Here is a 23581-nt window from a genome sequence, read left to right as displayed (position 1 = left end):
TCCTTCCTTCCTCCCTCCCTCTTTTCCTTCCCTCTTTTCCTTCCCTCCTTCCTTCCTTTCTCTTTCTTTCTTTTTTCTTTTTTGACACAAATCTTATGTAGCCCAGGATAGCCTAGACCTTTTCGTGGTTTTGTGCAGAGGAAGACCTTGAATTCCTTCCTGTCTCCTGTTAGGATTCCATCATGGCTGCTTTTTAAATGATGTGCTGGGGAATCAAACCCAGGGTTTCACTCAGGCTGGGCAATCAGTCTACCAACTGAGCTGCAGCGTCAGCTCGGCTTCTTGATTACAGATCTTGGAGTTGGTCAAAGATGACTATTCTGGGATATGACTCAGACATGTTCTCAGAGGCATCACCAGCTCCTGATGTCACCTCTCAGGCCAGGCCCTGAAGTAGACTTTTAATTCTTTCGGGGGGGGGGGGTGCGAGACTAGGCAAGAAGCAGTACATCTCTTGCCACCACAGATCTAGAAGGTGCACAGTGACGCGAACCAGCCTGATCATGCCAGGACTTGGTAACGGTGGAGGTATGTTACTCAGTATGGTGGTGGCTGGGGTTGGGGAGTTAGCTCAGTGGTAGAGCACTTGCCTAGCAAGCGCGAGGCTCTGGGATTGGGCCTCAGTTCTGAAAAAACAAACAAAAAAACAAAAAAACAAACCAAGGTAACTCAATATGGTGATTGCATGTTGAGAGTGTACAGGCCAGTGAACGGTCTCGTTATCCACAGCAGCAACTCAACCAGATCGCCACTGCGCAGTAACCGTGGCACGTTTCCCGTGCTTCTCTCATTGTGGGTTTGGCCCTGATGCTCTGACCCACTCATCGATTCTGTGCAGTGCGACAGTCCTCAAGCACACAGCAGCAAGCGCGTCATCAGGAGCCAGTTTCTATAGCAGATACCCGGGCAGATGCTCCTCGTTCCCCATCAAAACCCAAAGGAGTTGTTTCTTCAGTGGCCGAGTGGGCTGCTGGCAGGCTGTCAGACCGCATGAGAATTACCTCTGCGGAAAGGAATGGTGCTCCTCTAAGGTCAAGCCCAGCTACTGCAGAAGTCTCAACTCGGACTCTGGCCAACATTGGCCCCCACATGCTGTTGCAAGACTTCTCCCCTGGTTTTTAGTTCATCTGCGTTTCAGATAAATGATAATATATAAGTTGCTGTAAAGCATGGGGCACATGCTAAAAAATATTCATTGTTTATATAAAGTTCAGGTCTGACTGCTTTTATTTGCTAAGTCTGGGAACACCAAACTCAGGCAACTCAGATACTGCCAGCCCAAGAGCCTTCCATGGTTTAGCTGAGACTCATGCCAGGACATCCATCACGTTAACTCCTCCCCTGTAACGCCCACCCCACCTCTCCTCTGTCCCCTCTTCATCCCTCTCTCTTTCTCATGTTTCTTTGTTTGGTTTGGGTTTTGAGATGAACTCTCATTATGTAGCCAAGGCAGGGCTGGAACCCACTGGGTAGTCCAGGTCGGTGTGAAGCCTGTGGCTTTTTTCCCTCAGAGCCCCTGGTTCTTGGGATGATTGACGTGCACCACCCCAGTCAATTTCTTTTTCTCCTGGTTGTCCTCTTCCCCATTCTTCTTTTGCGATAAGGTCTCACTATGTCCCTCTGTCTGGACTGAAACTCCATATGTAGATGAGGATGTCCTCCAACAGGAAGAGCTCTGCCCTCGAGTGTGGGAGGGAAGGTGGGCACCACCATGCCTAGCTTACTTTTCTCATCTTTAATTGCGGCAATCTCAAGAGCACTTCTTTTTATTTTTTAGTTTAATGTTATTTTACATGAATGTTTTGTTTCCACATATGTCTGTAACACATGCACGAAGTGCCCCTGGAAGACAGGAAAGTGCATTGAATCTCCTGAAACTGGAGTTACAGATGGTTGTGAGCCACCATGTGGGTGCTGGGAATCATACCTGGGTCCTGTGGAAGAGCAGCCAGTGTTCTTAGTCACTGAGCAATCACTCCAGCCCCTAGGGGCACTTAAACACCTACTGTGAGCTGACCTCCACCTCAGAGCTGCTTCCTATACAACCGGACTGAGCGGTTCTCTTCCTTGCAATAGGAGGACTAATGTATTAGTTTGCCTGTGTCTGAGGGGATTCCTGAATTGATGCATTTTTGATGTACTTTGCATTTTTTGAGGCAAGACCTAGAACTTGCCATGTAGACAAAGATGATCTTGAACTTTGCATGCCCCTGCCTCTACTCTCATGTGCTGGGATTCCAGGCATGCATCTCAATGCTCATTTACAATCAATAATTCTAACAGATAAAACTCACATTAACCCTGGTGACCAAAATTCACCACTGTTTCTCATTCTTGTGAAGCACTCAAAGAATATTCAGAAACTAAGCATGATAGGGTCCTTAATCTCAGCACTTGGTAGACTCAGGCAGGAGGAGCCCGAGTTCAAGGTTAATCTGAACTATCAAGACCACACTATACATATACATATGCATATACATATACATATGCAAACACACACACACACTGTTATTCGGGAGACTGAGGCTGTGAATTTGAGGTCTGTCTGGACTACATAATAAGTTCCTATGCCAGAGAAGTCTCCTACATGGTAAATATCCCATCTTCTTGTTCACTGCTATAGCTTTTACGTTTAATTTGCAAAGTACCTGCCATGCAACTGGCAATCAATGTGTTTTCCAAATGTTTGAGTGAATATCCTCCTGTAGTATGTGCCATATAGAAAGTGATAAGTATTTGTGTATTTTTCAGCCACACTGAACACAGGTGAAACTCTGGGCCACTTGGACTTCAACCAGCTCTCAGTTAAGAGGTCCTGTGACACTCCCTCCTCAAATTTGATGCTATGGCGTGGTCGAAAGGAAATGGCTCCTAATGGCCATATAATTGAATAGTCTGTGGAAATTGTAAGCCCCTCATGAACATTTTCCTCTATAAGTTGCCTTGGCCACAGTAATTTAGCAATAGAAAAGTAACTAAGACAGAAGTTGACACCCAGATTCAGGTATTGCTGTGACAAGCCTGACCATAATGTTTTTTGGAAGAACATGGAAGACTTTAGGACTTTGGTCTAGGAAAACAGTCGAATGCCATGAGCAGGGTTTAATGAGCCATCCTGATAGGAGCTTGGAAGATAACGTCCATGAGGAGAACACGGACTATAGAGGCCCAGCTCAAGAGATCTCAGAGGGAACTATGTTAGCAACTGGGCTAGACACCATTCTGTTTTAGCAAAAAGAGTGGCTTTGTCTCTTTTCTTAAAAACTTGCCTGAGGTTTAATTGAAAAGCTTTGGACTAATTTTGTTGGAAGAGGAGATTTCAAGACAGCCAAACACTGATTGTCGAGTGGTTATTAAAGTTCTCACTTATGCAGCTCCACAGTGACATTGAACACAGGGAGCACAGAGAGGGGAGCCTCAGGGACACACATGGGGCACAGAGAGAGGAGCCTCAGCGAAAGAGCCCACCCAGCTAGCTTGTGAAAGGAAAAAGCCAAGAGTTTTCTGGTTTAAAAAAATCATTAATAAATCAAATATTATACAAATTAATTCCAGGAGAACCACGGCCCATCCCGTGCAGCCTCAGCCACTTCTGCCTCTAAGAGGCTATGGAATCTCCCTTCCAGTTTGAGAACAGTTGCTGAGGCGAGGTATGGAGGAGTGTCCGGTGTGGAGACCCAGAGAAGCCATCGCATGAAGCTGTGAAGGTGAAGCCTGGATTCTGTTGGAGACCCCAGGATGCTGGAGGTGCCAGAGTCAGGGGATATATGACGAGGAGAGCTACACACAGGGAGTGAGTGGAAGCAGCCTAAGAAAGAGAAGCGTGCTGTAGTCGGCTGGAAGAGCAGAGCATGAGACTTGCCCTGCTAGGTTCCGGTCTCGCTTTGCCCCATATGTGCCCCCTTTCCTCCCTTTTGTAATGCTAAAGTTTATTCTGTGTTATTGTATGTTAGAAGTATTGTAATTTGTTTTTTTTTGTTTTGTTTTGTTTTACAAGGGGATTATAATTAAGATATTCCCTTGTGTCTCAGAAGAGACTTCGAACCTTGAAATGGTATTGAGACTGTGAGACTATGGGAACTTTTGAAGTTAGGCTAAATGCATTTTGCATTATGATATGGCTACAAGCCTGTGAGAACCACAGAGTAGAATGTGACGGTTTGAATGAGAATGGCCCCATAGGCTCATATAGTTAAACACTTTTGGCCCTATTTGGTGAAAGTATTTGGAAAGTACTAAGAGGTGTGGCCCTCTTGGTGGGAGTGTGTCACTGGGGCAGGCTTTGAGTTGCCTTTCCACCAGCACCGCCTTGAGGCTAAAAATCAGGATGTGAGCTCTCAGCTTCTGCCCCAGCGCCATGCTGCCTGCCTGCCGCCACGTTCCCTGACATGATGTCCATGGCCTCACCCTCTAGGACTGTAAGCCCCAATAAACTCTTTCTTATGTAAGCTGTCTTGGCCCCAGTGTTTTAGCACTGAACTAAGTCTGGAAGTTTATCCTTCAGAAAAAAACCAAAATCAGTTTGGGGGCTAAAGAAAGGCTCCGCTTCAGTGACCAACAGTTGGAGAAGTGAGAGCTTTGCTCATGAATCGGCTTCTCGAGCCCAACCTGGATGGGGGTGGTTATTAGGTGCAGCGTGGGGATAATGGGGTACCGAGGCAGAAGCAATCATCAGGCAGGGTGTCCTTACCCTTTCTGGCCTATGTGGCGAGCTCCCAGAGAGAGGTATCCTTCACTCCTGTGGTCAGAGGTCTCCATGCACTTTGGCTGGTGATATCTTTTTTAAAAAGATTTTTTTTTTCATCCGTGTGGGCGTTTCTTCTGCATGTATGTCTGTGTACCATGTGTGCCCTTGGTGGGACATCAGGTCCCCTGAGATTGAAGTTAGAGACAATTGTGAGCCAGCATATAGGTGCTGGGAATTGAACCCCAGTCCTCTGGAGGAACAGACAGTGATCTCAACGGCTGAGCCATCTCTGCAGTCCCAGATGATGACATCTTTAGCCTTGGTGGAGGAGGAGTGAGTCTTGGCACGTTTAGGTAAAACTAACCTGTGCTGTAGTTCTGACAGAACATTTTTTGACTTGTCCAACATGCCTACCTGCAGAGCTGAGTAGGAGCTGACCCACAGGTTAAGGCAACAAAGGAGAGAGGCGTGATAAGAACCTGAGATGCCAAACAAGTTCATTTCTTTCTACTAGCCCATCGGATGTCTGAAAACCAGCCAGAGAAGTCTCCAAGTGCATATCAAATAAGCAGAGCAATTGTTAGCATAACCTACACAGCAGAGGTGCTTCCCGCTGCAAAGTCAGTGGGAAAGGGAACATGGATTGCTCGGCTGTGTGACCCCCAAAGTCAGCAATAGTCAGCCAAGATCTGGGAGCTACAGGAATTAGGGTCTCACTTAATAACAGTAGCGGAGAGAGCTAGGCATGATGGCACAGGCATTGAATCCCAGTAGATCTCCAAATAGGAGACTATCCTAGTCTACAGAGCAAGTTCCAAAGTTCCAGAATGGAGATATGGGGAGGGGGGGTTATACCCCATCTCACCCCCCTTATACTTTCCCCCAAAAAGAGGAAGAGATCTTTTTCTCATAAAATTTGGGAAGACAATTTACTTACACTTACTCATTTATTATAAAGGATGTAAGGCAAGGATTGTCCCCTAGAAGAGATGCACAGGTCAGGTACAGGACAGAGGGATGTGCAGAGCTGCTGGTGCTCTGGGAGTTCATCACATCTGTGCAGAGCTGCTGGTGTTCTGGGAGCTCATCACATCTGTGCAGAGCTGCTGGTGCTCTGGGAGTTCATCACATCTGTGCAGAGCTGCTGGTGCTCTGGGAGTTCATCACATCTGTGCAGAGCTGCTGGTGCTCTGGGAGTTCATCACATCTGTGCTAAGCTGCTGGTGTTCTGGGAGCTCATCACACACCCACGTAACAAGGCAGATATCCCTTGGATGCCTGTAACCCTGGCCCCAAGGGCAGGAAGACTGTTGGCCTTGCGGGCTTCTAGCCTAGTCAGCAAACAGGAGCTCTGGGTTCAGGGAGAGACCTCCAATGCAAAGCAATGATAGGGAAGTGATAGAGGAAGACACCGAACACCAGTCGACAAGGGTAGGCATTTTCTCTCCCTTGATGATGCAGATATATATAGGTCAGGTTAGACCAGATTAAAAGGAGATAAAGGCAGGTTCATCGGGAGACAGCTGTTGGGTGGGTTCAGCCATCTCACAGGTGGAGGTCAGTGACGTCACACATCCAGACTGAATCAAGGCGGGGTTTATAGAGGTTAGTCGGAGGCATGATGGTGTGCCAGTTAGGAGCTGGGATGGTGTCCATACATGGTCAAAAGCTGAGCCTCTGGACGGGCACTCTTGGGAGGGTTGCCGGAAACAGGGAGATGAGGAGTGATGACCTGTTAGCCTGGAGTTTTCTCTGTGAGGGTGGGGTTTCCTGGCTCATGCAGGGACGAGCAGGGGTTCTAGCCAAACTGACATGCTTGACAGGGCACTGGCCAGCCCAAGCATGGTAAACATGGCTCTAGCAGGCCTCGCCCTTCTCCCCAATTCCCTTTACCTTCCCAAAAACTGCTAGATTACATTCCTAAAGCTAGCGGCCAAGGTCTTTTCCCTTATTTGGCCAATGCCTCCTCCTGAGGCTGACTACCAAGGTCCAGCTATCAAAGTATTGAAGTTCAGCAATCAAAAGCCCCCTTTGGGTCACCTAATTAATATGCCCAATTAAAATTAAGCACCTCATCCTAACTCAAGGTTCTCCTTGCATCTTTATGAACTGCCGTTTTCTTAAGTGCCACATCTATCCAGAGGCAGTCCTTCATTGCCCCCCTTCCCGGAACAAATACCCCTCCCCTTCTCCCCCACCCTTTATCTCCTGTCTTTGACTCTTATTCCTTGTCCTTTGTTCCTCTGGGGACAGACTAGCACATCCTATCCCGTTCTAACACAGACCCCCCTTCCTCCCCCACTACTTCTTCCCCCCCCCTTCTTCCCTTTCTCCCTTCTGTATTTGAAGACAGGGTTTCTGTGTTTTAGCTCTTATCCTAGAACTCACTTTCTAGACCAGGCTGGCCTTGAACTCACAGAAATCTGCCTGTTTCTCCCTCCTGAGTGATAGGATTAAAGGTGTGCACAACCACTGCCTGGCTCCTTTTTCCTTCTTAAAAATTACACCTGCCGGGACATTTGCTTATGTTTTTCTGCCTGAGTCAGAAAGCACCTACTTCAACTTTTCTTCCATGCTTTATAAAGGATCTCCCTGTGAAAACAGGTGTTTGTGACTAATCCCAGGTCTGAAAGGGGACCAGTGCTAACATGGGAGGGGGCAATTTTATGAGACCTCACCCCTTAAACAAAGAACTTAGGCAACTAAGAAATTCTGGGAGAGAAAGAGAGAGATGAGCCCCTAACTGGCTACCCAGTACCCCTGGTCAAACCTGAAAGGACACACACAAGCAATACTAAGGGGACTGGCCATCCAACTTCAAAAATTGGGGGAAAAAAATAAGGAAGAAAATGTGAGTGGTACTATCTTAGCTTTGTTATCTGTGGTCACTGTGCTGCTGAGCTGCATTTTCTCTCATGGAACTTTCCAGAAGCCTGTTCTTGGACAGCCGGAGGAAGCTAGAAAAGCTCGGGAGTGGATCCCAATCTAACTGGGCTCCTCCGTCAATGAGTCCATCTGGTTTGGAATAAACCCAGAGGCAGAGTTTAAACTGCAGGGCTTCCCGGTGGGCTGCAGTAAAGGCTAGACTGCACTTGAAACCCGCCTCACTCTTCTCCACACCCTGGACCCGCCCCTGGAGTTGCCCTTTGGAAGTAGTGCCTCGATATGGTATACTTGGCTCCTCAAGACCGTTCCCTGGAGAGCCAGCATGTACGTAAATCAACAACAAGGAGCTGTGCTCAATCCCTAAAGAAAGGAGCATTGTGGTAGAGAATAATGTCGTAGGAAGCTACTCCAGGCTGGGAGGGCAGGCAAGGCGATCCAAGGACGGTGGTGGTGGGGTGTGTTTGCAGTCAAGAAGGTCCCAGACATATGAAAAGGCAAGGGAGGGAAATCTAAGGCAAAGGCAAAGAAAGGCACAGGCGGAGCTGCTCGGTATCCTGTTCTAGGGCCGGGACAAAGACAAATGAGGGTGCGCGGCAGGTGCTGATGGCACATGGAAGTGAAGAGATGCTCAGGCGGAGACTTGCAAACTGTGCTAATGATTTTGGAGCTCACCGCAAGTGACTAGAATACTGCCGGTCTTCAGCTGAGGCGTGATGTGAGATTTAATAAGTAGTTGCTCTGCCCAGTTCATGCAGGGTATGTGTGACAGGAGTCACAGCAAGAGTCACCCGAGCAGCACGGTAGCCAAGGGAGAGGCAGAGGCGGTGATGCCCACGGAAGCGGAAGTGAGAGAGAAAGGTGTATTCTGGAAGGATGGCTGGGGTCCCATGCATATTGGGCAGCTAAGAATGATGCGTGGGTTTTTAGTTTGGCCATTGAGATAGGTTGCCTGGGGAGGAGCCTTGATTTGGAGACATAAGAGCCTGTGTTCAATCTAATTCTCTCGAAACCGTGGAAACTGAGGCCCGGGGAAGCTGAATAGCCGGCTCCAATTCATCACTAGTACACACAGTGCTAGAAAATTGAAACCTAGCTGTAAATACTGATCTAAACCGGTCCTTAACACACTGGGCTGTTAACACTGGGCTTTAATACTTAAAGGCTCTTAACCCTGTAAGTCTTGGTGACCTCAGGCTGGCGATCTTCCTGCCTCAGCCTCCCAAGTGCTGGTAGTAATTAAGATGCCAGCCACCGTGTCTGGCTTTAAGTGTGACTTGGAAGTTTCTTAATTCACACCGACATAGGCAGCAGAGCACCTAACAGCCTCGTCTCACCGTGACAGCACAGCAATGCCTCTTCAGAGCTGTGGGGAGCTACGGGGAGAACCAGGGCCCCGCAGCAGGAACCCCAGCCGCCTCTTTTCCTACGTTGCCCTTCAGTGCTAGCTTGCCAGGCCCCTCCCAACCGTGCAGCCCTCACTCCAGCCAGGATCTCTTTGTGCCTTTTGCTGAACACAGCAAGCTCATTCATGTCTTTGTCAAAGGCACAGGCTGTTCCCAGTCTGGGGGACAGAGAGCGGGGTCCCTCAGCACCCATTGCCTTCTGGCAACATCTCATCTGCCTTCAGTACTCAGCTCTAAAATTAGCTTCCTTGTGAAATCTCCCCTCCCCGGGAAGTGTTACTCACCTCTTTGTATTCCTCATGCTCTGTTGAGACATGCGCTATGGACTTAGGGAGCCCCGTTTCGCAGTCAAGGAAAGTGTGAGCCTCTATACAAGCACGCTGTAGGAAGGGGCCTGAGCATGACCCTACTAAAGCTGGCTGGGTCGTGCATCGATGCAGCAATGGAAGTACAGGTGGTGTCAGGTACACGAAGGGCCAGGTCAAGGCCCCCTGGGTCATTTTAATTTAATTCTGAAACTTCTCCTTAGGGAGGGTCTTACATGTGTCTTTTCTTTGGAACTTTAAAGAAAGATCAGGGCCGTGAAAGAGTGACTTTACTTGTCTGCCCCACCCCAACACCCACTTTTATTTTTTTCAAAACAGTGTTTCTCTGTGTAGCCCTGGCTGTCTTGGAACTCACTCTGTAGACCAGGCGGGCATTGAACTCCCAAGTGCTGGGATAAAAGGCCTGCGTCTCTGCCACCTGGCTTCACACCCTCCCCCTTTTTACTTTTTAAAGAAAAAAAGGTCTCACTATGTAGCCATGGCTGGTCTGGAACTCATCCAATTAGACCAGGCTGGTCTCAGACTCACAACAGAGATTTGCCTGCCTCTGACTCCCAGTGCTGGGATTAACGGCGTGTGCAGCCATGCCCCAACTTTGTCTGCCCTTTTAAAGGATGCTCCTTGGTGTGGCTCTTTAGCAAAGCACCGTACATTAGTGCAGCTGCACAGGCCCTGTGCAAAGCAAATGCGAGAGAGCCATCTCCCGCATTTGTCGCCAGAGTCTCGTAGAGACTGGTACAGTAGCAGCTCCTGTTTACACAGCACTTCACAATCCACAGGCTACCACACTGCTTCTTGTTTGTTCTGTGGTTTGTTTTAACACAAGTTTCCATGTATTACAGGCTACACGTCCCATACATTGCTAAGGCCAACTTAACTCGTCTCCTGTCCCAGCTCTTTACTGCTGGAGTCATAGGCATGTGCCACCATGCCTAGTGTGCAAATTCTTTTTTTAAAAAAATTTTTAATTTTTAATGCTTATTTTTATTTGATGTGCATTGATATTTGTCTGAATATGTATCTGTGTGAGGGTACTGGATCCCCTGGAACTGGAATTCAGGCAGATGTGAGCTGCCATATGGGAAGTGAGCCCTGGTCCTTTGGTAGAACTGAGCCATCTCTTCAACCCCAAATTGGTGAATTTTTAATTTTCACACAATGGAGAATGATGAAGTGACTCCTTGGCTAAAGGAGTCTGTTGCCAAACCTAATAACCTGAGGCTTATTCTTGGACAGATGGAAAGGACTGACTCCTCCGAGTTAACCTGTGAGACACACACACACACACACACACACACACACACACACACACACACACAAATCATGAGTATACACACAAACATGAACACACACAGTAAATACATGTTAAAACAAACGTTTCCCACAAAAATCAAGGCAGTTCTACTATAAACCTATACCACAGAGAAGGAAACTGAGGCTGAGGGAGGTAAGATGACTTCCAGGTAGCAGAGCCGAGACTAGCAGCCGGGTCCCAGGAACTCTCACCTGCTGCTGACAGGGGCTCCCGGAGAAGCAGCTTCGTTTGCAGGCTTCTACTCCTCTAAACACTTGAGAAAATTCTAGTTGCTTGACCTTCAGCACTCAGGAAGAACTTCTTGAGTGTGGTTTGTGTCCTGGCCAAAAAAAGTATTATTATAGGGACTTGCAATTACAGGGCAGTTTGCAGCATGCCCTGACCCAACCAGGAAGGGTTTTGTCCTCAGCCGATAAATAACCTTCGTCTATAAAGGAGAGACGATTCCAATGAAAATAAGCACGCATAGCACATTGACCTGTGTGGTAGGAAAGTTCCTGTGTGGGAGCAGAATGAGGAGCATTTCATAAGGGGGAAAGGCAAGCGTGGGGGTGTAAAGAGAAAATCCATGCAAAGCAGCGACCAGGGTGGAACCTCTGGCAAGAAGAACACAAAGCACAGAGCAGCCCAAGCTAGAGGAGGCGAGCTGTCAAAACTAAGCATTCACGGAGCAGTCTAAAGAACAGGAGGAAAGGAATCCAAGGTCTGGGTTGAACCCCGCGGGTGAGGATGCCTTGGGGCACATCCGTGACGAAGAAGAGGGAGAGTGTGAGGAATCTACTTACTCCATCCGTGTTGTATGTCAGACACTGCCCTGTGACTTTAAACACAGGGTTTCCTCCAGCTGGGCCGACCACTCAGCCAAGATGAGTCTGGAGTCCCAGAATCCCACATAAGCACAAGAAGGCCCACCCATAACTCCAGAAAGCGAGGGCGGAGGTCTCTTCAGAGCGAGCTGGCTAGCAAGAAGAGCCATACTGACTTGCTGTAGATTTGATGGAGGGACTGCCTCAGTGAGTAAGGTAGAAGATAAACCCAAGATGACGTTCTGCATCAACTTATGATCTCCACATGCAAGTGTACACATCTACACATGCACTCATATGCACACACACATACATATACAGGCGAAAACATATATGCACACACATATGAAAAATGGAAAAAAGGCATAACCCCATCTAATGTACACAGACCTTGTAATATTTTACAGATGGTTTAGATGAGAAGTTAAGGCACAAGCAATTTAGATCTTCTCCAAGATCTCTCGGCCAGTCGATGCTAAGGCAGGAGTGAACCTCACACTTTTGAATTGTCATCCTCAGCCTTGGGCGGTGTTGAGTTGTAGGGGAGCCTACCTCCAAATCTCACACCCACAAGGTTAGAGGTCAAATCAACATCAGCACCCAGTGACCTCCACAGTGACCTTGACAAATGGACGGTGTGTCCCTTGATTAGGAAGGGACAGAGACACAACTTAAATTAGTTTAAAAACTAATTTAAACTAAACTGTAGTCGACTGCAGGCTTAAGGGCAGTCTCCTGGAGTAAATCTGTCAGCAGAGTCTCTGGCGGTGAGAGGAGACTCATGAGTCTTTAGTTCCTAGTCACGGGTCAGCAACCGCCATGACCTTCCCACTCCATGCCACCTTCCTGCTGATGTCATTTCCTGGGAGAGTTCCTTCCTTGGTGCTGTGAGAGATGGCTGCTGAGCCCCCTGTGCTCCAGACTAGGCAACTCCTCACGCACACTGCAAGACCTCTTCCCTTATGGCTGAGTTCCTGCTCCTACTCTCTTTTTGGGTAGAAAGTTCCCAGGGGAAAAACTGCTCGGCCCAGCCTGGGTTGTGTGCCCAAAGGATCACACTAGGCTTGTGTTTGTGTGTTAGGGATAAACCCAGGACTCCCTGCATACTAAAGACCCACTCTACCACGGTTATACTTCCAGACTTCAGACTGTAAGAGAGCTTTTTCCAGAAGGAAGCTACTGGGTGTTCTCATTTGTTTGTTTTTAATTATTGTTGTTGTGTGAGAAAAGGTCTCACATTGAGCAGGTTGGCCTCAAACCCACCATGTAGCTGAGTTTGAACTTCTGATCCTACTAACTCTGTCTCTCAGTGCTGAGATGACAGATGAGATGGCTCAGTCAGTAATGTGCTTGGTGCACAGCATGAGGAAGAAAATCCATTACCCATGTAAAAGGTGCACGACACACCCACAACCATGTAGAAGGTGCACGACACACCTACAGTCCCAGAACTGTGCAGGTAGCAGACAGGAAGATTATTCCTAGGACTTACTGGGCAGCCAGTATGGCTGAGTTGGTGAGTTGTGGGATCAATGTAATACCTTGTCTCAAAGATCAAAGGCCAGGTGGGGTGGTGGACACCTTTAACCCTCACACTGCTGGATCAGGTGGATCTCTGTGAGCTTACGGTCAGCCTGGTTTACATGGCCAGCCAGGGCTACATAGTGAGATCCTGCCTCAACAAAACAAAACAAACAAACAAAATGACAAGATGAAGAGCCACCGAGGAAGATTCTCAGCATGACCCTCTGGCCTCTGCACACCTCCCTCCACTCATGTGTGTGCAGGGGCATGACATAGATGCGTACTGTGCACACCGCACCACAGTAAGTAAGCAAAGAGTGGTACTGCAAACCTGTGATCCTAGCACTGGGGAGGCAGAGGCAGGAGAATCAGGAGTTGGAGGACACATACAATGGCTACATAGTGAGTTTGAGACCATCCTGGGCTACATGAAACCTGTTTCCAAAAAACTGGGGAGGGGGGGAGGAGAGAGAGAGAGAGAGAGAGAGAGAGAGAGAGAGAGAGAGAGAGAGAGAGACAGAGATCCCTATGCTCACCATGTAACTTCTTCTAATGTCAGTATTCCATATTATCATGAAGCATGTCTCATACTTAAGGAAGCAGGAACAGCCGGGCGTGGTGGCTCATGCTTTCAATTCCAGCACGTGGGAGGCAGAGGCAGGCAGATTTCTGAGTTCGAGGCCAGCCTGGTCTATGAAGTGAATTCCAAAACAACCAGGGCTACACAAAGAAATCCTCTCCCCAAATGCCAAAAACCAACCAACCAAACAAACAAACAAAAACAAAAAAAGAAAAAAGAAAAATGAAGAAAAGAAAAAGAAGGAAAGAAAGAAAGAACGCAGGGGTTGAGGATGAAGCTCTGTTGGTGGAGGTCTTGCCCAGCGTCCACGACGCCCTTGTTTAATCTCTGGTACCACGTGAACTGAAGACGGTAGAGCATTCCTTTGCTACACTGAGAGTTGGCGGCCTATCTCAAAGCAAAAATAAACCAAACAAGAACAGTAAATAGCATTACTAAAAATCCTTTTAACTAAATCACTCTTCATTCAAATTTTTTATGACATTTTCTATGAAATTGTAAGTCACTTTGATGACAGAAACAATTGCCTGTAATCACAGAAACTCAATAGCCAAAGAGGAATGTCATGAGTTGGTAGCCAACTTGAGTTCCAGTGAGACCCATCTCCAGAATATAGAAATTATCAGGTAGGCATGGTGGAGCACCTGCGAGATACAGGCAGGAGAATAGGAAGGGGTTGAAGGCCGTCCTTAAGTATATAGCAAGTTCAAGTCCAGCCTGGGCTACAGGAGATGATGTCTCAAAAAGCCAAAGATAAAACAAGAAAAAAATTACAATCAGCACATATCCATAATGCATTTCAGCAGAACACTTTGCATATATAAAGTTCTGAATAAATACAACCTGTAATAATGCTGTGCATAGTCATGGGCTTGTAATCACTCTCAGGGTGTGCACGCATTCACCCACCTGTTAGCCAGTAATTGAGTGGGTGTGCTGGTTCAGGAGCTCGGTCAAGCACACTGGTGTCTCTGCCGCACGTGGGGCCTTAGCTAGCTTGCTCAGATTGCTGTTAGTAGAGATCCATTTCTTTTTCTTCTCTTTTCTCCCTCCCTCCTCCATCTCTCCTGGCCTGTGTGTGAGCAATGTGGATCAAATTCACGGCCTTATACCTGCTAAACACACACTCTACCACAGACAACCCCGTCCTTCTCCCTCCCTCCCTCCCTCCCTCCCTCCCTCCCTCCCTTCCTTTCTTTTTAGCATTTTTCTAAATAGAACTTTTATTGTAGCTTTATTTTTTAATCATGTATATGTGTGCCTGCGAATTTGTCTATGCACGTGCATATCACAACAGGCACCCATGGAGGCCAGAGGCGTCAAACACCCTAGAGCTAAGGTTATAGGCAGTTTTGAGCAGCCAGATGTGGGTTCAGGGAACTAAATTAGAGTCCCCTGGAAGAACAGCAATGCTTTTAACTGCTGAGCCTTTTTTTTTTTTTTCCAGCCTGAGACATAAACTTCTTAATAGTCCAGCGTCGAGGTGACCAAGATTCCACTGCCTGTATATTCAATGTCTGCTTAGACCTCTTTTCTGTTTTCCAGATGGGGACTTTTTCTTTCATTTATTGCTTATTAGTCTGGGCCTCATGTAGCTGAGGCTAACCTTGAACTGTTGATCCCCCTGCCTTAGCCTCGTATGTACTAGGATTACTGACATACACCAGTCACAAATTCTGTGTGTGCTTGCGCATGTGTGCTTACACGCACACACTGGGTACCCAGGCTCATAACTGCTTGGCAAACATTCTATCACTGAGCTACGTGCCCAAGACCTGATAGCACTTTCTTGATGTGTCCTCCGTGGGCTGGAGGGAAGGAAGCCTGGAAGCATATATGGGCCCTAATTCATCCTGGGGCTCCATGCTCACGGTGATCTTATTAGCACCGGAGGCTCCAATCCTAGATGCCATTGCTGAGATTAGCGCTCAGCAAACAATAGCGGAGAGAGAGCTGCAACCAGGTGGAGCCTGGGCTAGGGCAAGTAGTAGCATCTAGGAGTCCTGGCTTCGGCTTCCCTGAGCATTCCGGATCAGTTCTATCTCCATGCCAGATCCTCAGGAGCCGGTAGAAACCCTCTCATGGCTGAGCTCTGAACATCTGCATCCTCCTTCTGAAATCCTTCCTTAGAGGTCTGAGCAGGAAGGAGCTTCCCTCAGAAAGCTGAGCCCCAGCTCAGGAAGTCCTCGGGTCCCAGTAACACCTCCTGGCCCTGGTTTTTCTTTTTTCTTTTTTTTTTTCTTTTTTGGTTTTTTCAAGACAGGGTTTCTCTGTGTAGCCCAGGCTGTCCTGGCACTCACTCTGTAGACCAGGCTGGCCTCGAACTCAGAAATCCACCTGCCTCTGCCTCCCGAGTACTGGGATTAAAGGTGTGCGCCACCACCGCCTGGCAAAAGCTGCTTTTCAAAGCTCTAGCTCCTCCCCCTTTTGCTCAACCTGCCTTCTAACACAACATCCTCGAGGCCCACTCTTTTTACTCTTTTTTTTTTTTTAATTCAATGCATTTTGCTTTAATTCAGCACTTCAAATCTTATTCTCTCTCTCTCTCTCTCTCTCTCTCTCACACACACACACACACACACACACACACACATCTAAGTTTTAAAGTCATACATTTTAAAGTGCATGCAGTTTTATTTTCCTGTCTTGCCTTAACCCCAGCCTGCACGTTGAAGAGACACTGCACCTTGATGAACACGGGCCACATTCCCAGGCTCCAGGGCCTCGTGCAGCCGTGGAAGAGTGTCTATGTGGACTCATCCCTGGAGTGTACACACCCCCCCATGGCTTGCTGTGGTTTATTGTTGATGATCAGAACCTCCCAACAGGTGGCCAGATGGAACTCAAACCTGAGTTCTCTTTCCTTCCGAGTCTGACTCCCAGAGAACACTGTGGGAGGCTGAGGCAGATGAAGCAGGCTGTGAGGAAGCCTGTCTATGGGCAGGCAGGGATCAGGAGCCTGGAGTCTCATCACAGGTTGGGTGCCCCTCACTGGAGCCTTGAGACCTTCCTGTCCTCTCTAGGTCTTGCAGCAGAGGAGTGCATGCCCCTGACGCTAGAGCCTCTTGGGCAAGTGCTGTGGTGCTCACTGGAAGACACATGCTTGTTTTTCTGGTGGCACTTCCCAGCCATTCAGAAGGGACACATCACAGTTCATAAAGAAAGTCGAATGCGTCCAGATCAGAGCCTCTCTTGCCATCAAGGCCCACCATACTTGAATGATGGGATAGGCTTTCCCCTAACAAGCCTGCTGCCCGAAGGCCTTCCTGCGCTCCAGCCACGGACCGGACCAAGGACTCTCCCCCCCTGCCCTCTCCTCCCTTCGGACCCCGGGATGACCTAGCCACCCTGAGGGGGGGGGGCGCAGTTTGTTCTCAGCTCTTCTTCCGCGGATACAGCGAGGGATGCCGGAGCCTGAGAACCTGTTACCTAGGACTAACCCCTTGTCCACCATCCACCAAGCTGGGGTCCAGTGGCTTCCCACAGCCAGACACCCACCCGGGGCCGCGTGTGCAAAGTGTGCAGCAGTCCTCCCGCATCTGCCCACCCAGAGCACCGGAACTCTGGCAGGACTCGGGTTTTCTTCCACTCCCTTCCCCCCCTCCCCAGATCCTCACAGGGTGGGCAGCACTTTGGAAGCATCTCTCCATCAGGAAAGCACATGTGAACTCCATGTCTGCTCTGACCTCAGTACGAAATGTGCTGTCAGGAAGAGGGTTATCAGGCTGGGCGTGGTGGTGCACGCCTTTAATCCCAGCACTCGGGAGGCAGAGGCAGGTGGATTTCTGAGTTCCAGGCCAGCCTGGTCTACAAAGTGAGTTCCAGGACAGCCAGGGCTACACAGAGAAACCCTGACTCGAAAAAAAATAACAACAACAACAACAAAAACAAACAAACAAACAAACAAAAAACAATTAAAAAGGAAGGGGGCTATCCTCTATGAACTTATCCAGGCTCCAGACTGGGGTCAAGCTTAGCCTTCTAGTTTCTGTATAGCAGCAATGTCTTTGTTTTGTTTGGTTTGATTTGGCTTTTAAACATTTCTTATACTGAAATTTTTTTCATACAGTATCTTTCAATTCTACTTTCTCCTCTCCCAATTCCTCCCAGATAGATCCTCTCCTCCTCCTCTCTACCTCCTTACCCACCCAATTTCTCTCTCCCTCCTCTCTCAAAAACAATCAGAAAACCCAGAAACCACATATTAAAATGTTCACAAAATGGAAAATAAACAATTAATAGACAAACAAGACAAAAAACATCCCAAAATAAACCAAAGTGAGGCAAAAATAAATGAATATCCTAGACTTTGGTGCTGGGCAGCTACTCCTGGGCATGGGGTCTGCTCTGCAAGTAAGCTTAGTATATCCAGTTAGACTCCACTGGAGGAAACTACTACTTCTTTGATAGCAAGTAGCTACTGTAAATAGCTTCTTAATTAGGGGTGGGAGCTCATGTCTACCTCTTCGTCTCCGTCAGGCTTGAACCTGTGCAGGTCCTGTGCATGCCACCATAGTCTCTGTCAGCTCACATATGCATCAGCCCTGCTGTGTGCCAAAGACACTGCTTCCTTGGGGTCCTCCATCACCTCTGGCTCCAACAATCTTTCTGCCTCCTCTTCCACACAGATCCCTGAGCCTTGCGGGGGTAGAAGTGGGGTTTGATAACAAGGTCCCACTTAGGACTGGGTGGTCCAGCATCTCTCACTCTCTGCACATGGTGGGTCTCTGTGTTAGGCACTTGTACTGGCTAGTTTGTGTCAGCTTGACATAGGCTGGAGTTATCACAGAGAAAAGAGCTTTAGTTGGGGAAATGCCTCCATGAGATCCAGCTGTGGGGCATTTTCTCAATTAGTGATCAAGTGGGGAGGTTCCCTTGTAGGTGGGACCATCTCTGGGCTGATAGTCTTGGATTCTATAAGAGAGCAGGCTGAGCAAGCCAGTGGAAGCAAGCCAGTAAAGAACATCCCTCCATGGCCTCTGCATCAGCTCCTGCTTTCTGACCTGCTTGAGTTCCAGTCCTGACTTCCTTGATGATGAACAGCAATGTGGAAAGTGTAAGCTGAATAAACCCTTTCCTCCCCAACTTGCTTCTTGGTCCTGATGTTTGTGCAGGAACAGAAACCCTGACTGAGACAGCACTGTAAGAGAAAGTTTCTCTGAAGAGGCCTGAAGGGGAGCTAATCTAAGCCCCCGCCCAGTGTGGTCACTGGGGGTCCCTGACAGAAAGATGGCAGCACACAGAGGCATTTCAATGGGCTGAGAGGGTTCCTTAAACTATTTAGCCCAGGCTGGCCTCAGATGCTCAGCCAGTCTCTGCACTCTGATGGCTCAGCCTGCGAGGCAGCACTCCTATCTTAACGGCCGTATCTTTTGAAACTGTGACTCACGTTCCTGCTGTATTAGTCAAGACACTTGCTTTCAAACCACAGAAAACAGCAGTGGCAGGCTTTTCAATGGAAGAAGAATTTACTTAAGGTGACTCAGGAACTCAGAGAACCAGGAGGAAGGCTAGGAAGGCGGTTCAGCAGGGCTTCAGCAGCAAACTCCAAAAAGACTGGCTAAGGGACTCACCCTCTCGTCATCCAGATGTTGGTCACTGTGTGTGGGCTCGGCTGCTTGTGAAGACTCATCTCTTCGCACTCCAGACTGTACAACAGTTATCCTAATCACTTTTAAATGATGATCTCTAGGGTACGCCCTCATGATTCAGGGTTCCAGGAGAGACGGAGCGCCTGACTGTTGTTCCGAGTGCCATGGGGGAGGAAAGGTGAGTTTCCTTTTCTTTCCTTCTTGGCCTGTCTTTCTTTCCTTCTTTCTTTCTTTTTCTTTGTTTTCTTTTTTTGGTATTTCAAGACAGAGTTTCTCCGTGTAGCTTTGGTTGTCCTGAGCTCGTTCTGTAGACCAGATTCGCCTACCTCTGCCTTCTAGGTGCTGGGATTAAAGGTGTATGCCACTACCGCTTGGCTCCTTTCTTGGTTTTTGCTGTTTTTTGGTTATTTGAGACAGACTCAGATAGCCCAGGTTAGGATTGCACTCTGTATGTAACCAAGGTTGGCTCCCTCTGGTCTCTAGTTCCTAAGTGCAGGGCTTACAGCTGCACACTGCCACGAATCTCTTCACTTTGGTTCTCATCATGAGAACTGGGATGTGGCCTCCCATACGTGTGATCCACGTAAGAAAGGTTTTGACAGGAGCTGGAGAGATGGTTCAGAGGCTGAGAATGTCCTCTGCTCTTTCAGAGGGCTGGAACTTCCTTTCCAGCACCCACGTCAGGTGGCTTACAACCACTGTAACTCCAACTCCAGGGGATTCATCAAGCTCTTCTAGACTCCAGAAGCATCGCATGCACATGTGCATGTACACACACACACACACACACACACACACACACACACTTACTTGGTCAATTGTAGAGCTCAGAGGACAACTTGTGGGAGTTCATTCCAGGATTTGAACTCAGGACATGAGTCTTGGTGGCAAGCACCTCTATGCACTAAGCCACCTCATCCCCCCACCCCTTACTCACATCTAACTTTTGAGGACATCCTGGGTCATTCTTGTGTGCTCATGTTCCCATCCCTTGATATTTTTACCAGCTTTAGACAAACATGCTCATTTTGGGTTCCAAGGGATTGTTCTCTTAGCCTGGAAGACACTTCCGTGTTCTTCGGAAGGTGTTTCCAAGTTCCTCACTTCAGGTTCATGTGAACAGCTCCCCTCACCCCCAGAGTTGGCTCTTCAGCCTTTCCTCTGAGACTTTGTTTACACCAAAAGCTTCCTTTTTCACTTGTTTGTTTAAAGAAGTGTGTCTGTGTCTAAGTTGGTATCTTTTACTGTTCAGTGATGTGCATACCGGGGAGCTGGCCCGAGAGACTCAGATTTCTCCTGTCACTGTTTCCCATCTCATCACCGGAGCACTGAGGTTACAGACAGCCACTTACCGAATCCGGCTGCCCGTGAGTTCAGGACATCTGAAGTCCTCACACTTATGAAACAAGCACTTTAACCCACTGAGCCATCGTCCCCATCCTGCACCCATTGCTCGGGGTTTATTTGCTAGCTGTCTGCGGCGGCTGCTGCCGCTGCTGTGCCTAGCCCAAGGGTCACATGGCTCAGAGAGAGAGAGAGAGAGAGAGAGAGAGAGAGAGAGAGAGAGAGAGAGAGAGAGAGAGAGAGAGAGAGAGAGAGAGAGAGAGAGAGAGACCAAGACTGCGCAGGCGCTGTACAGACTCCACCACGCTTGCCTTACCTTTTCTTTCTCTCCTCATCTGAACCGGCTCTCTGCTGACAACGCTCCAGCTTTGCGCGTCACCCAACTGTGTCCATACAAAGGGTCACTGTCAGAATAGGTGAGGTCAGACTCACTATTCTGTCTCTATTTAATCTCTTCCTCCACCCAACTCCCAGCCTACTGTGTCCAATGTTCCAGAGCCGCAGTTCCTAAGTGTGCTGACCTTACAACTCAAAAGTCCAGACCTGGGGTTTCTGTCGCCAGAATTAACCCAGCTTGGGGTTCCCAAGCTGTTATGTCTCAGCTGAATCAAACTCACCTTACATTTTCTTTTACTAATGACTCAACAGCTTGGTGTTTTCAGAGTACCTATTTGTGAACTGGGCGCGCGCGCGCACACACACACACACACACACACACACACACACACACGCATGCACACACGGAATAGTACCAAGAAGTGCACTGTTTTCTATCAGCCATTTATTATTATTCCTCTCTATTTAGTTCAAGGAACAGCCACAGAGAGGATGAGGAACTTGCTCAGCGGCACACGGCCAATAAAGGTGGGGCAGCTTCCAGTCTACCCTCTCTGACTTCTGAAAGCTCACTGTGTACCAGCCTGTACTCTAGACTTACGTCAGTCCTATCGCAGTTCAAAAGCCCCATGAGCAGACTTCTTCCTGGTAGTTGTCAGTTGCTGGGTGCGGTGGCTCATGTCTGCAGTCCCAGCTCTCCGGACGTGAAGACAGGATGATTATTGAGAGTGTTGAGGCCAGCCTGGGCTACAGTGAGATTCTGCCACAACAACAAAGTGACAGACTGATCGTTTCTTTTCCTAAGAACATTGTGGCACAGTAACTCTACCACATTATCAAGATGCCCATCAAAATTGGGAGGCAGAGGCAGGCGGATTTCTGAGTTCGAGGTCAGTCTGGTCTACAGAGTGAGTTCCAGGACAGCCAGGGCTATACAGAGAAACCCTGTCTCGAAAAAACAAAAACAAAAACAAAATGGTGTTGAAATTATACATGTATATAGGTAATATTTATTTATTTAGGTTGTTAGAGATGTCTTTGCTTAGTTGTGTGTGGGGAGGGTATGTTCATGTGAGTGTAAGTACCCATGGAGACCAGTTTCCATGAGCTGGGGTTACTCATGGCTCTGAATCACCAGACGGGGGTTGGGAGCTGAACTTGGTCCTCTGCAAGGTGTTCTTCACCGTGGAGCTATCTCCAGACTGGGAACATGAGCTCTATTTTAATAGTTTGCTGCAAAGAATTAAACCTAGGAATAAAGATGTGCTACACAAGAGTTCTTTACCAAGGTACATCCCCAGCCTGCGGTTTTCTGTTTCTTTCTTTCTTTATTTATTTACTTATTTTATTTTGCTGGGAGACATCTTCTTGTGTATGTCACATTTACCTTGAACTCTCTGTGTAGCCAAATGTGACTTTGAACCCCTGACCCTCTCTGGCTTTCACCTCCCAAGTGTTGGCCGCCACATCCAGACTGTGCTGAATGCCTGCTTATTACTTAGTTCTCTTTTGAAACTTTGTTTTATAGGTCCATGTGTGGTGCATGCGACAGTGATGCCAGCAGACAGCTTGTGGGATCCGTTCTCAGTTCTCTACTTCCACCATGTGGGCTCTAGGGATGGGACTCAGGTCTCCATGCTTGTACGAAGTTTACCTCTTTAGCTGGTGGTGTATGTCTAGGAGAGTGGAGCCTAAAACTGAGGTGGACTGAAAGCTTATGCGATAGCTAACACTGTTCAGAGCACCAGGCACTTTACAGTCTTAAGGGTCAGAAGATTCTCATGTAAGGTGTGAGATCACCAGGACAAGCCATGTGTGCCTGAAACATGTTTTCCCACAGAGGCACATGAATAGCAACAGCTGAAGTAAACTCACTCCTGTCTGCTATGCCTAGGGGGTGGGGGGCACAGAAACACATTCCAAGGACACTGAGATGAGTCTTCTCACAAGCACTCAGGATTCCTCACACATGACTCCGTGCTGGAACAGTGTTCTGGCTGTTATAGCAAGGGCCTTCGTCCACGGAACCATGCCCCTGGTCCCTGTCCTTCTAAGAAGAAATGTAATTTAAATGCTGGCTTAATGTGAGCGTATCGAGGGTAAGGGGTGGTTCTCAGGCTCTAATCGATGGTGGGCTTAACTCTGTCTTCAGCTAGGCAGGCCTTGGTGGTGCACAATTGCAATTCCAACATTAGCAGGAAAAGACAGTTTGCCAACAAATTCAAGTCCAGTCTGGTCTACGTAAAGATTCCAAACTAATCAGTGCTACATAATGAGACTCTGTCTAGAAATAAATAAATAATAAATAATAAATAAATAAGTTCTGGCTATGACTCTCTGAGAGACAGCGACGAGCCAGGTTCCAGAGCCACTCAGCCGCATTGGTGCCGTGTGTGTGTGTGTGTGTGTGTGTGTGTGTGTGTGTGTGTGTGTGTGTGAAGGTCCAGGGGTCAGGCACTCAGCAGGACTGGCCACGTGTATCCCGTACCTGACAGAAGGTGAGAGCTATGGTTGGCAAGACCCAGAGTTATTAAATGTCAGCCAGAAAACAAGCACCTTTTCTGGCTAATAAAAATTGTAAATAATTTACCAACTGGAGCTTGGCACCTGCTCTTGGGAGGGATGTGACGTTGGAGCAGGCCTGCCTGCTCTTGGATGATTGGCTGAAGTTGGTCTAAGACCCTGTCGCTTGTCAGGACCATTGCCAGAGCTCTCTCTCTCTCTCTCTCTCTCTCTCTCTCTCTCTCTCTCTCTCTCTCCCCTCTCCTCTCTCTCCTCTCTCT

The 23581-nt window shown here is 48.1% G+C and overlaps 1 long non-coding RNA gene across 1 annotated transcript in view; it reads left to right on the top strand.

The window, feature by feature from the left end:
- Nucleotides 1-346: 346 nt before the first annotated feature.
- The window catches only part of LOC110334479, a 42494-nt gene continuing 19259 nt past the window's right edge, over nucleotides 347-23581 (top strand). Inside the window, exons 1-2 of the long non-coding RNA XR_002381119.1 lie at nucleotides 347-475; nucleotides 7617-7897. This is a non-coding gene — a long non-coding RNA (uncharacterized LOC110334479). The remainder of the gene's footprint in view (nucleotides 476-7616; nucleotides 7898-23581) is intronic.

This window comes from Mus pahari, chromosome 17 (genome assembly GCF_900095145.1).
Source record: "Mus pahari chromosome 17, PAHARI_EIJ_v1.1, whole genome shotgun sequence".
NCBI classification, from domain to species: Eukaryota; Metazoa; Chordata; class Mammalia; order Rodentia; family Muridae; genus Mus; species Mus pahari.
This window is presented reverse-complemented; position numbering and strand designations above follow the sequence as displayed.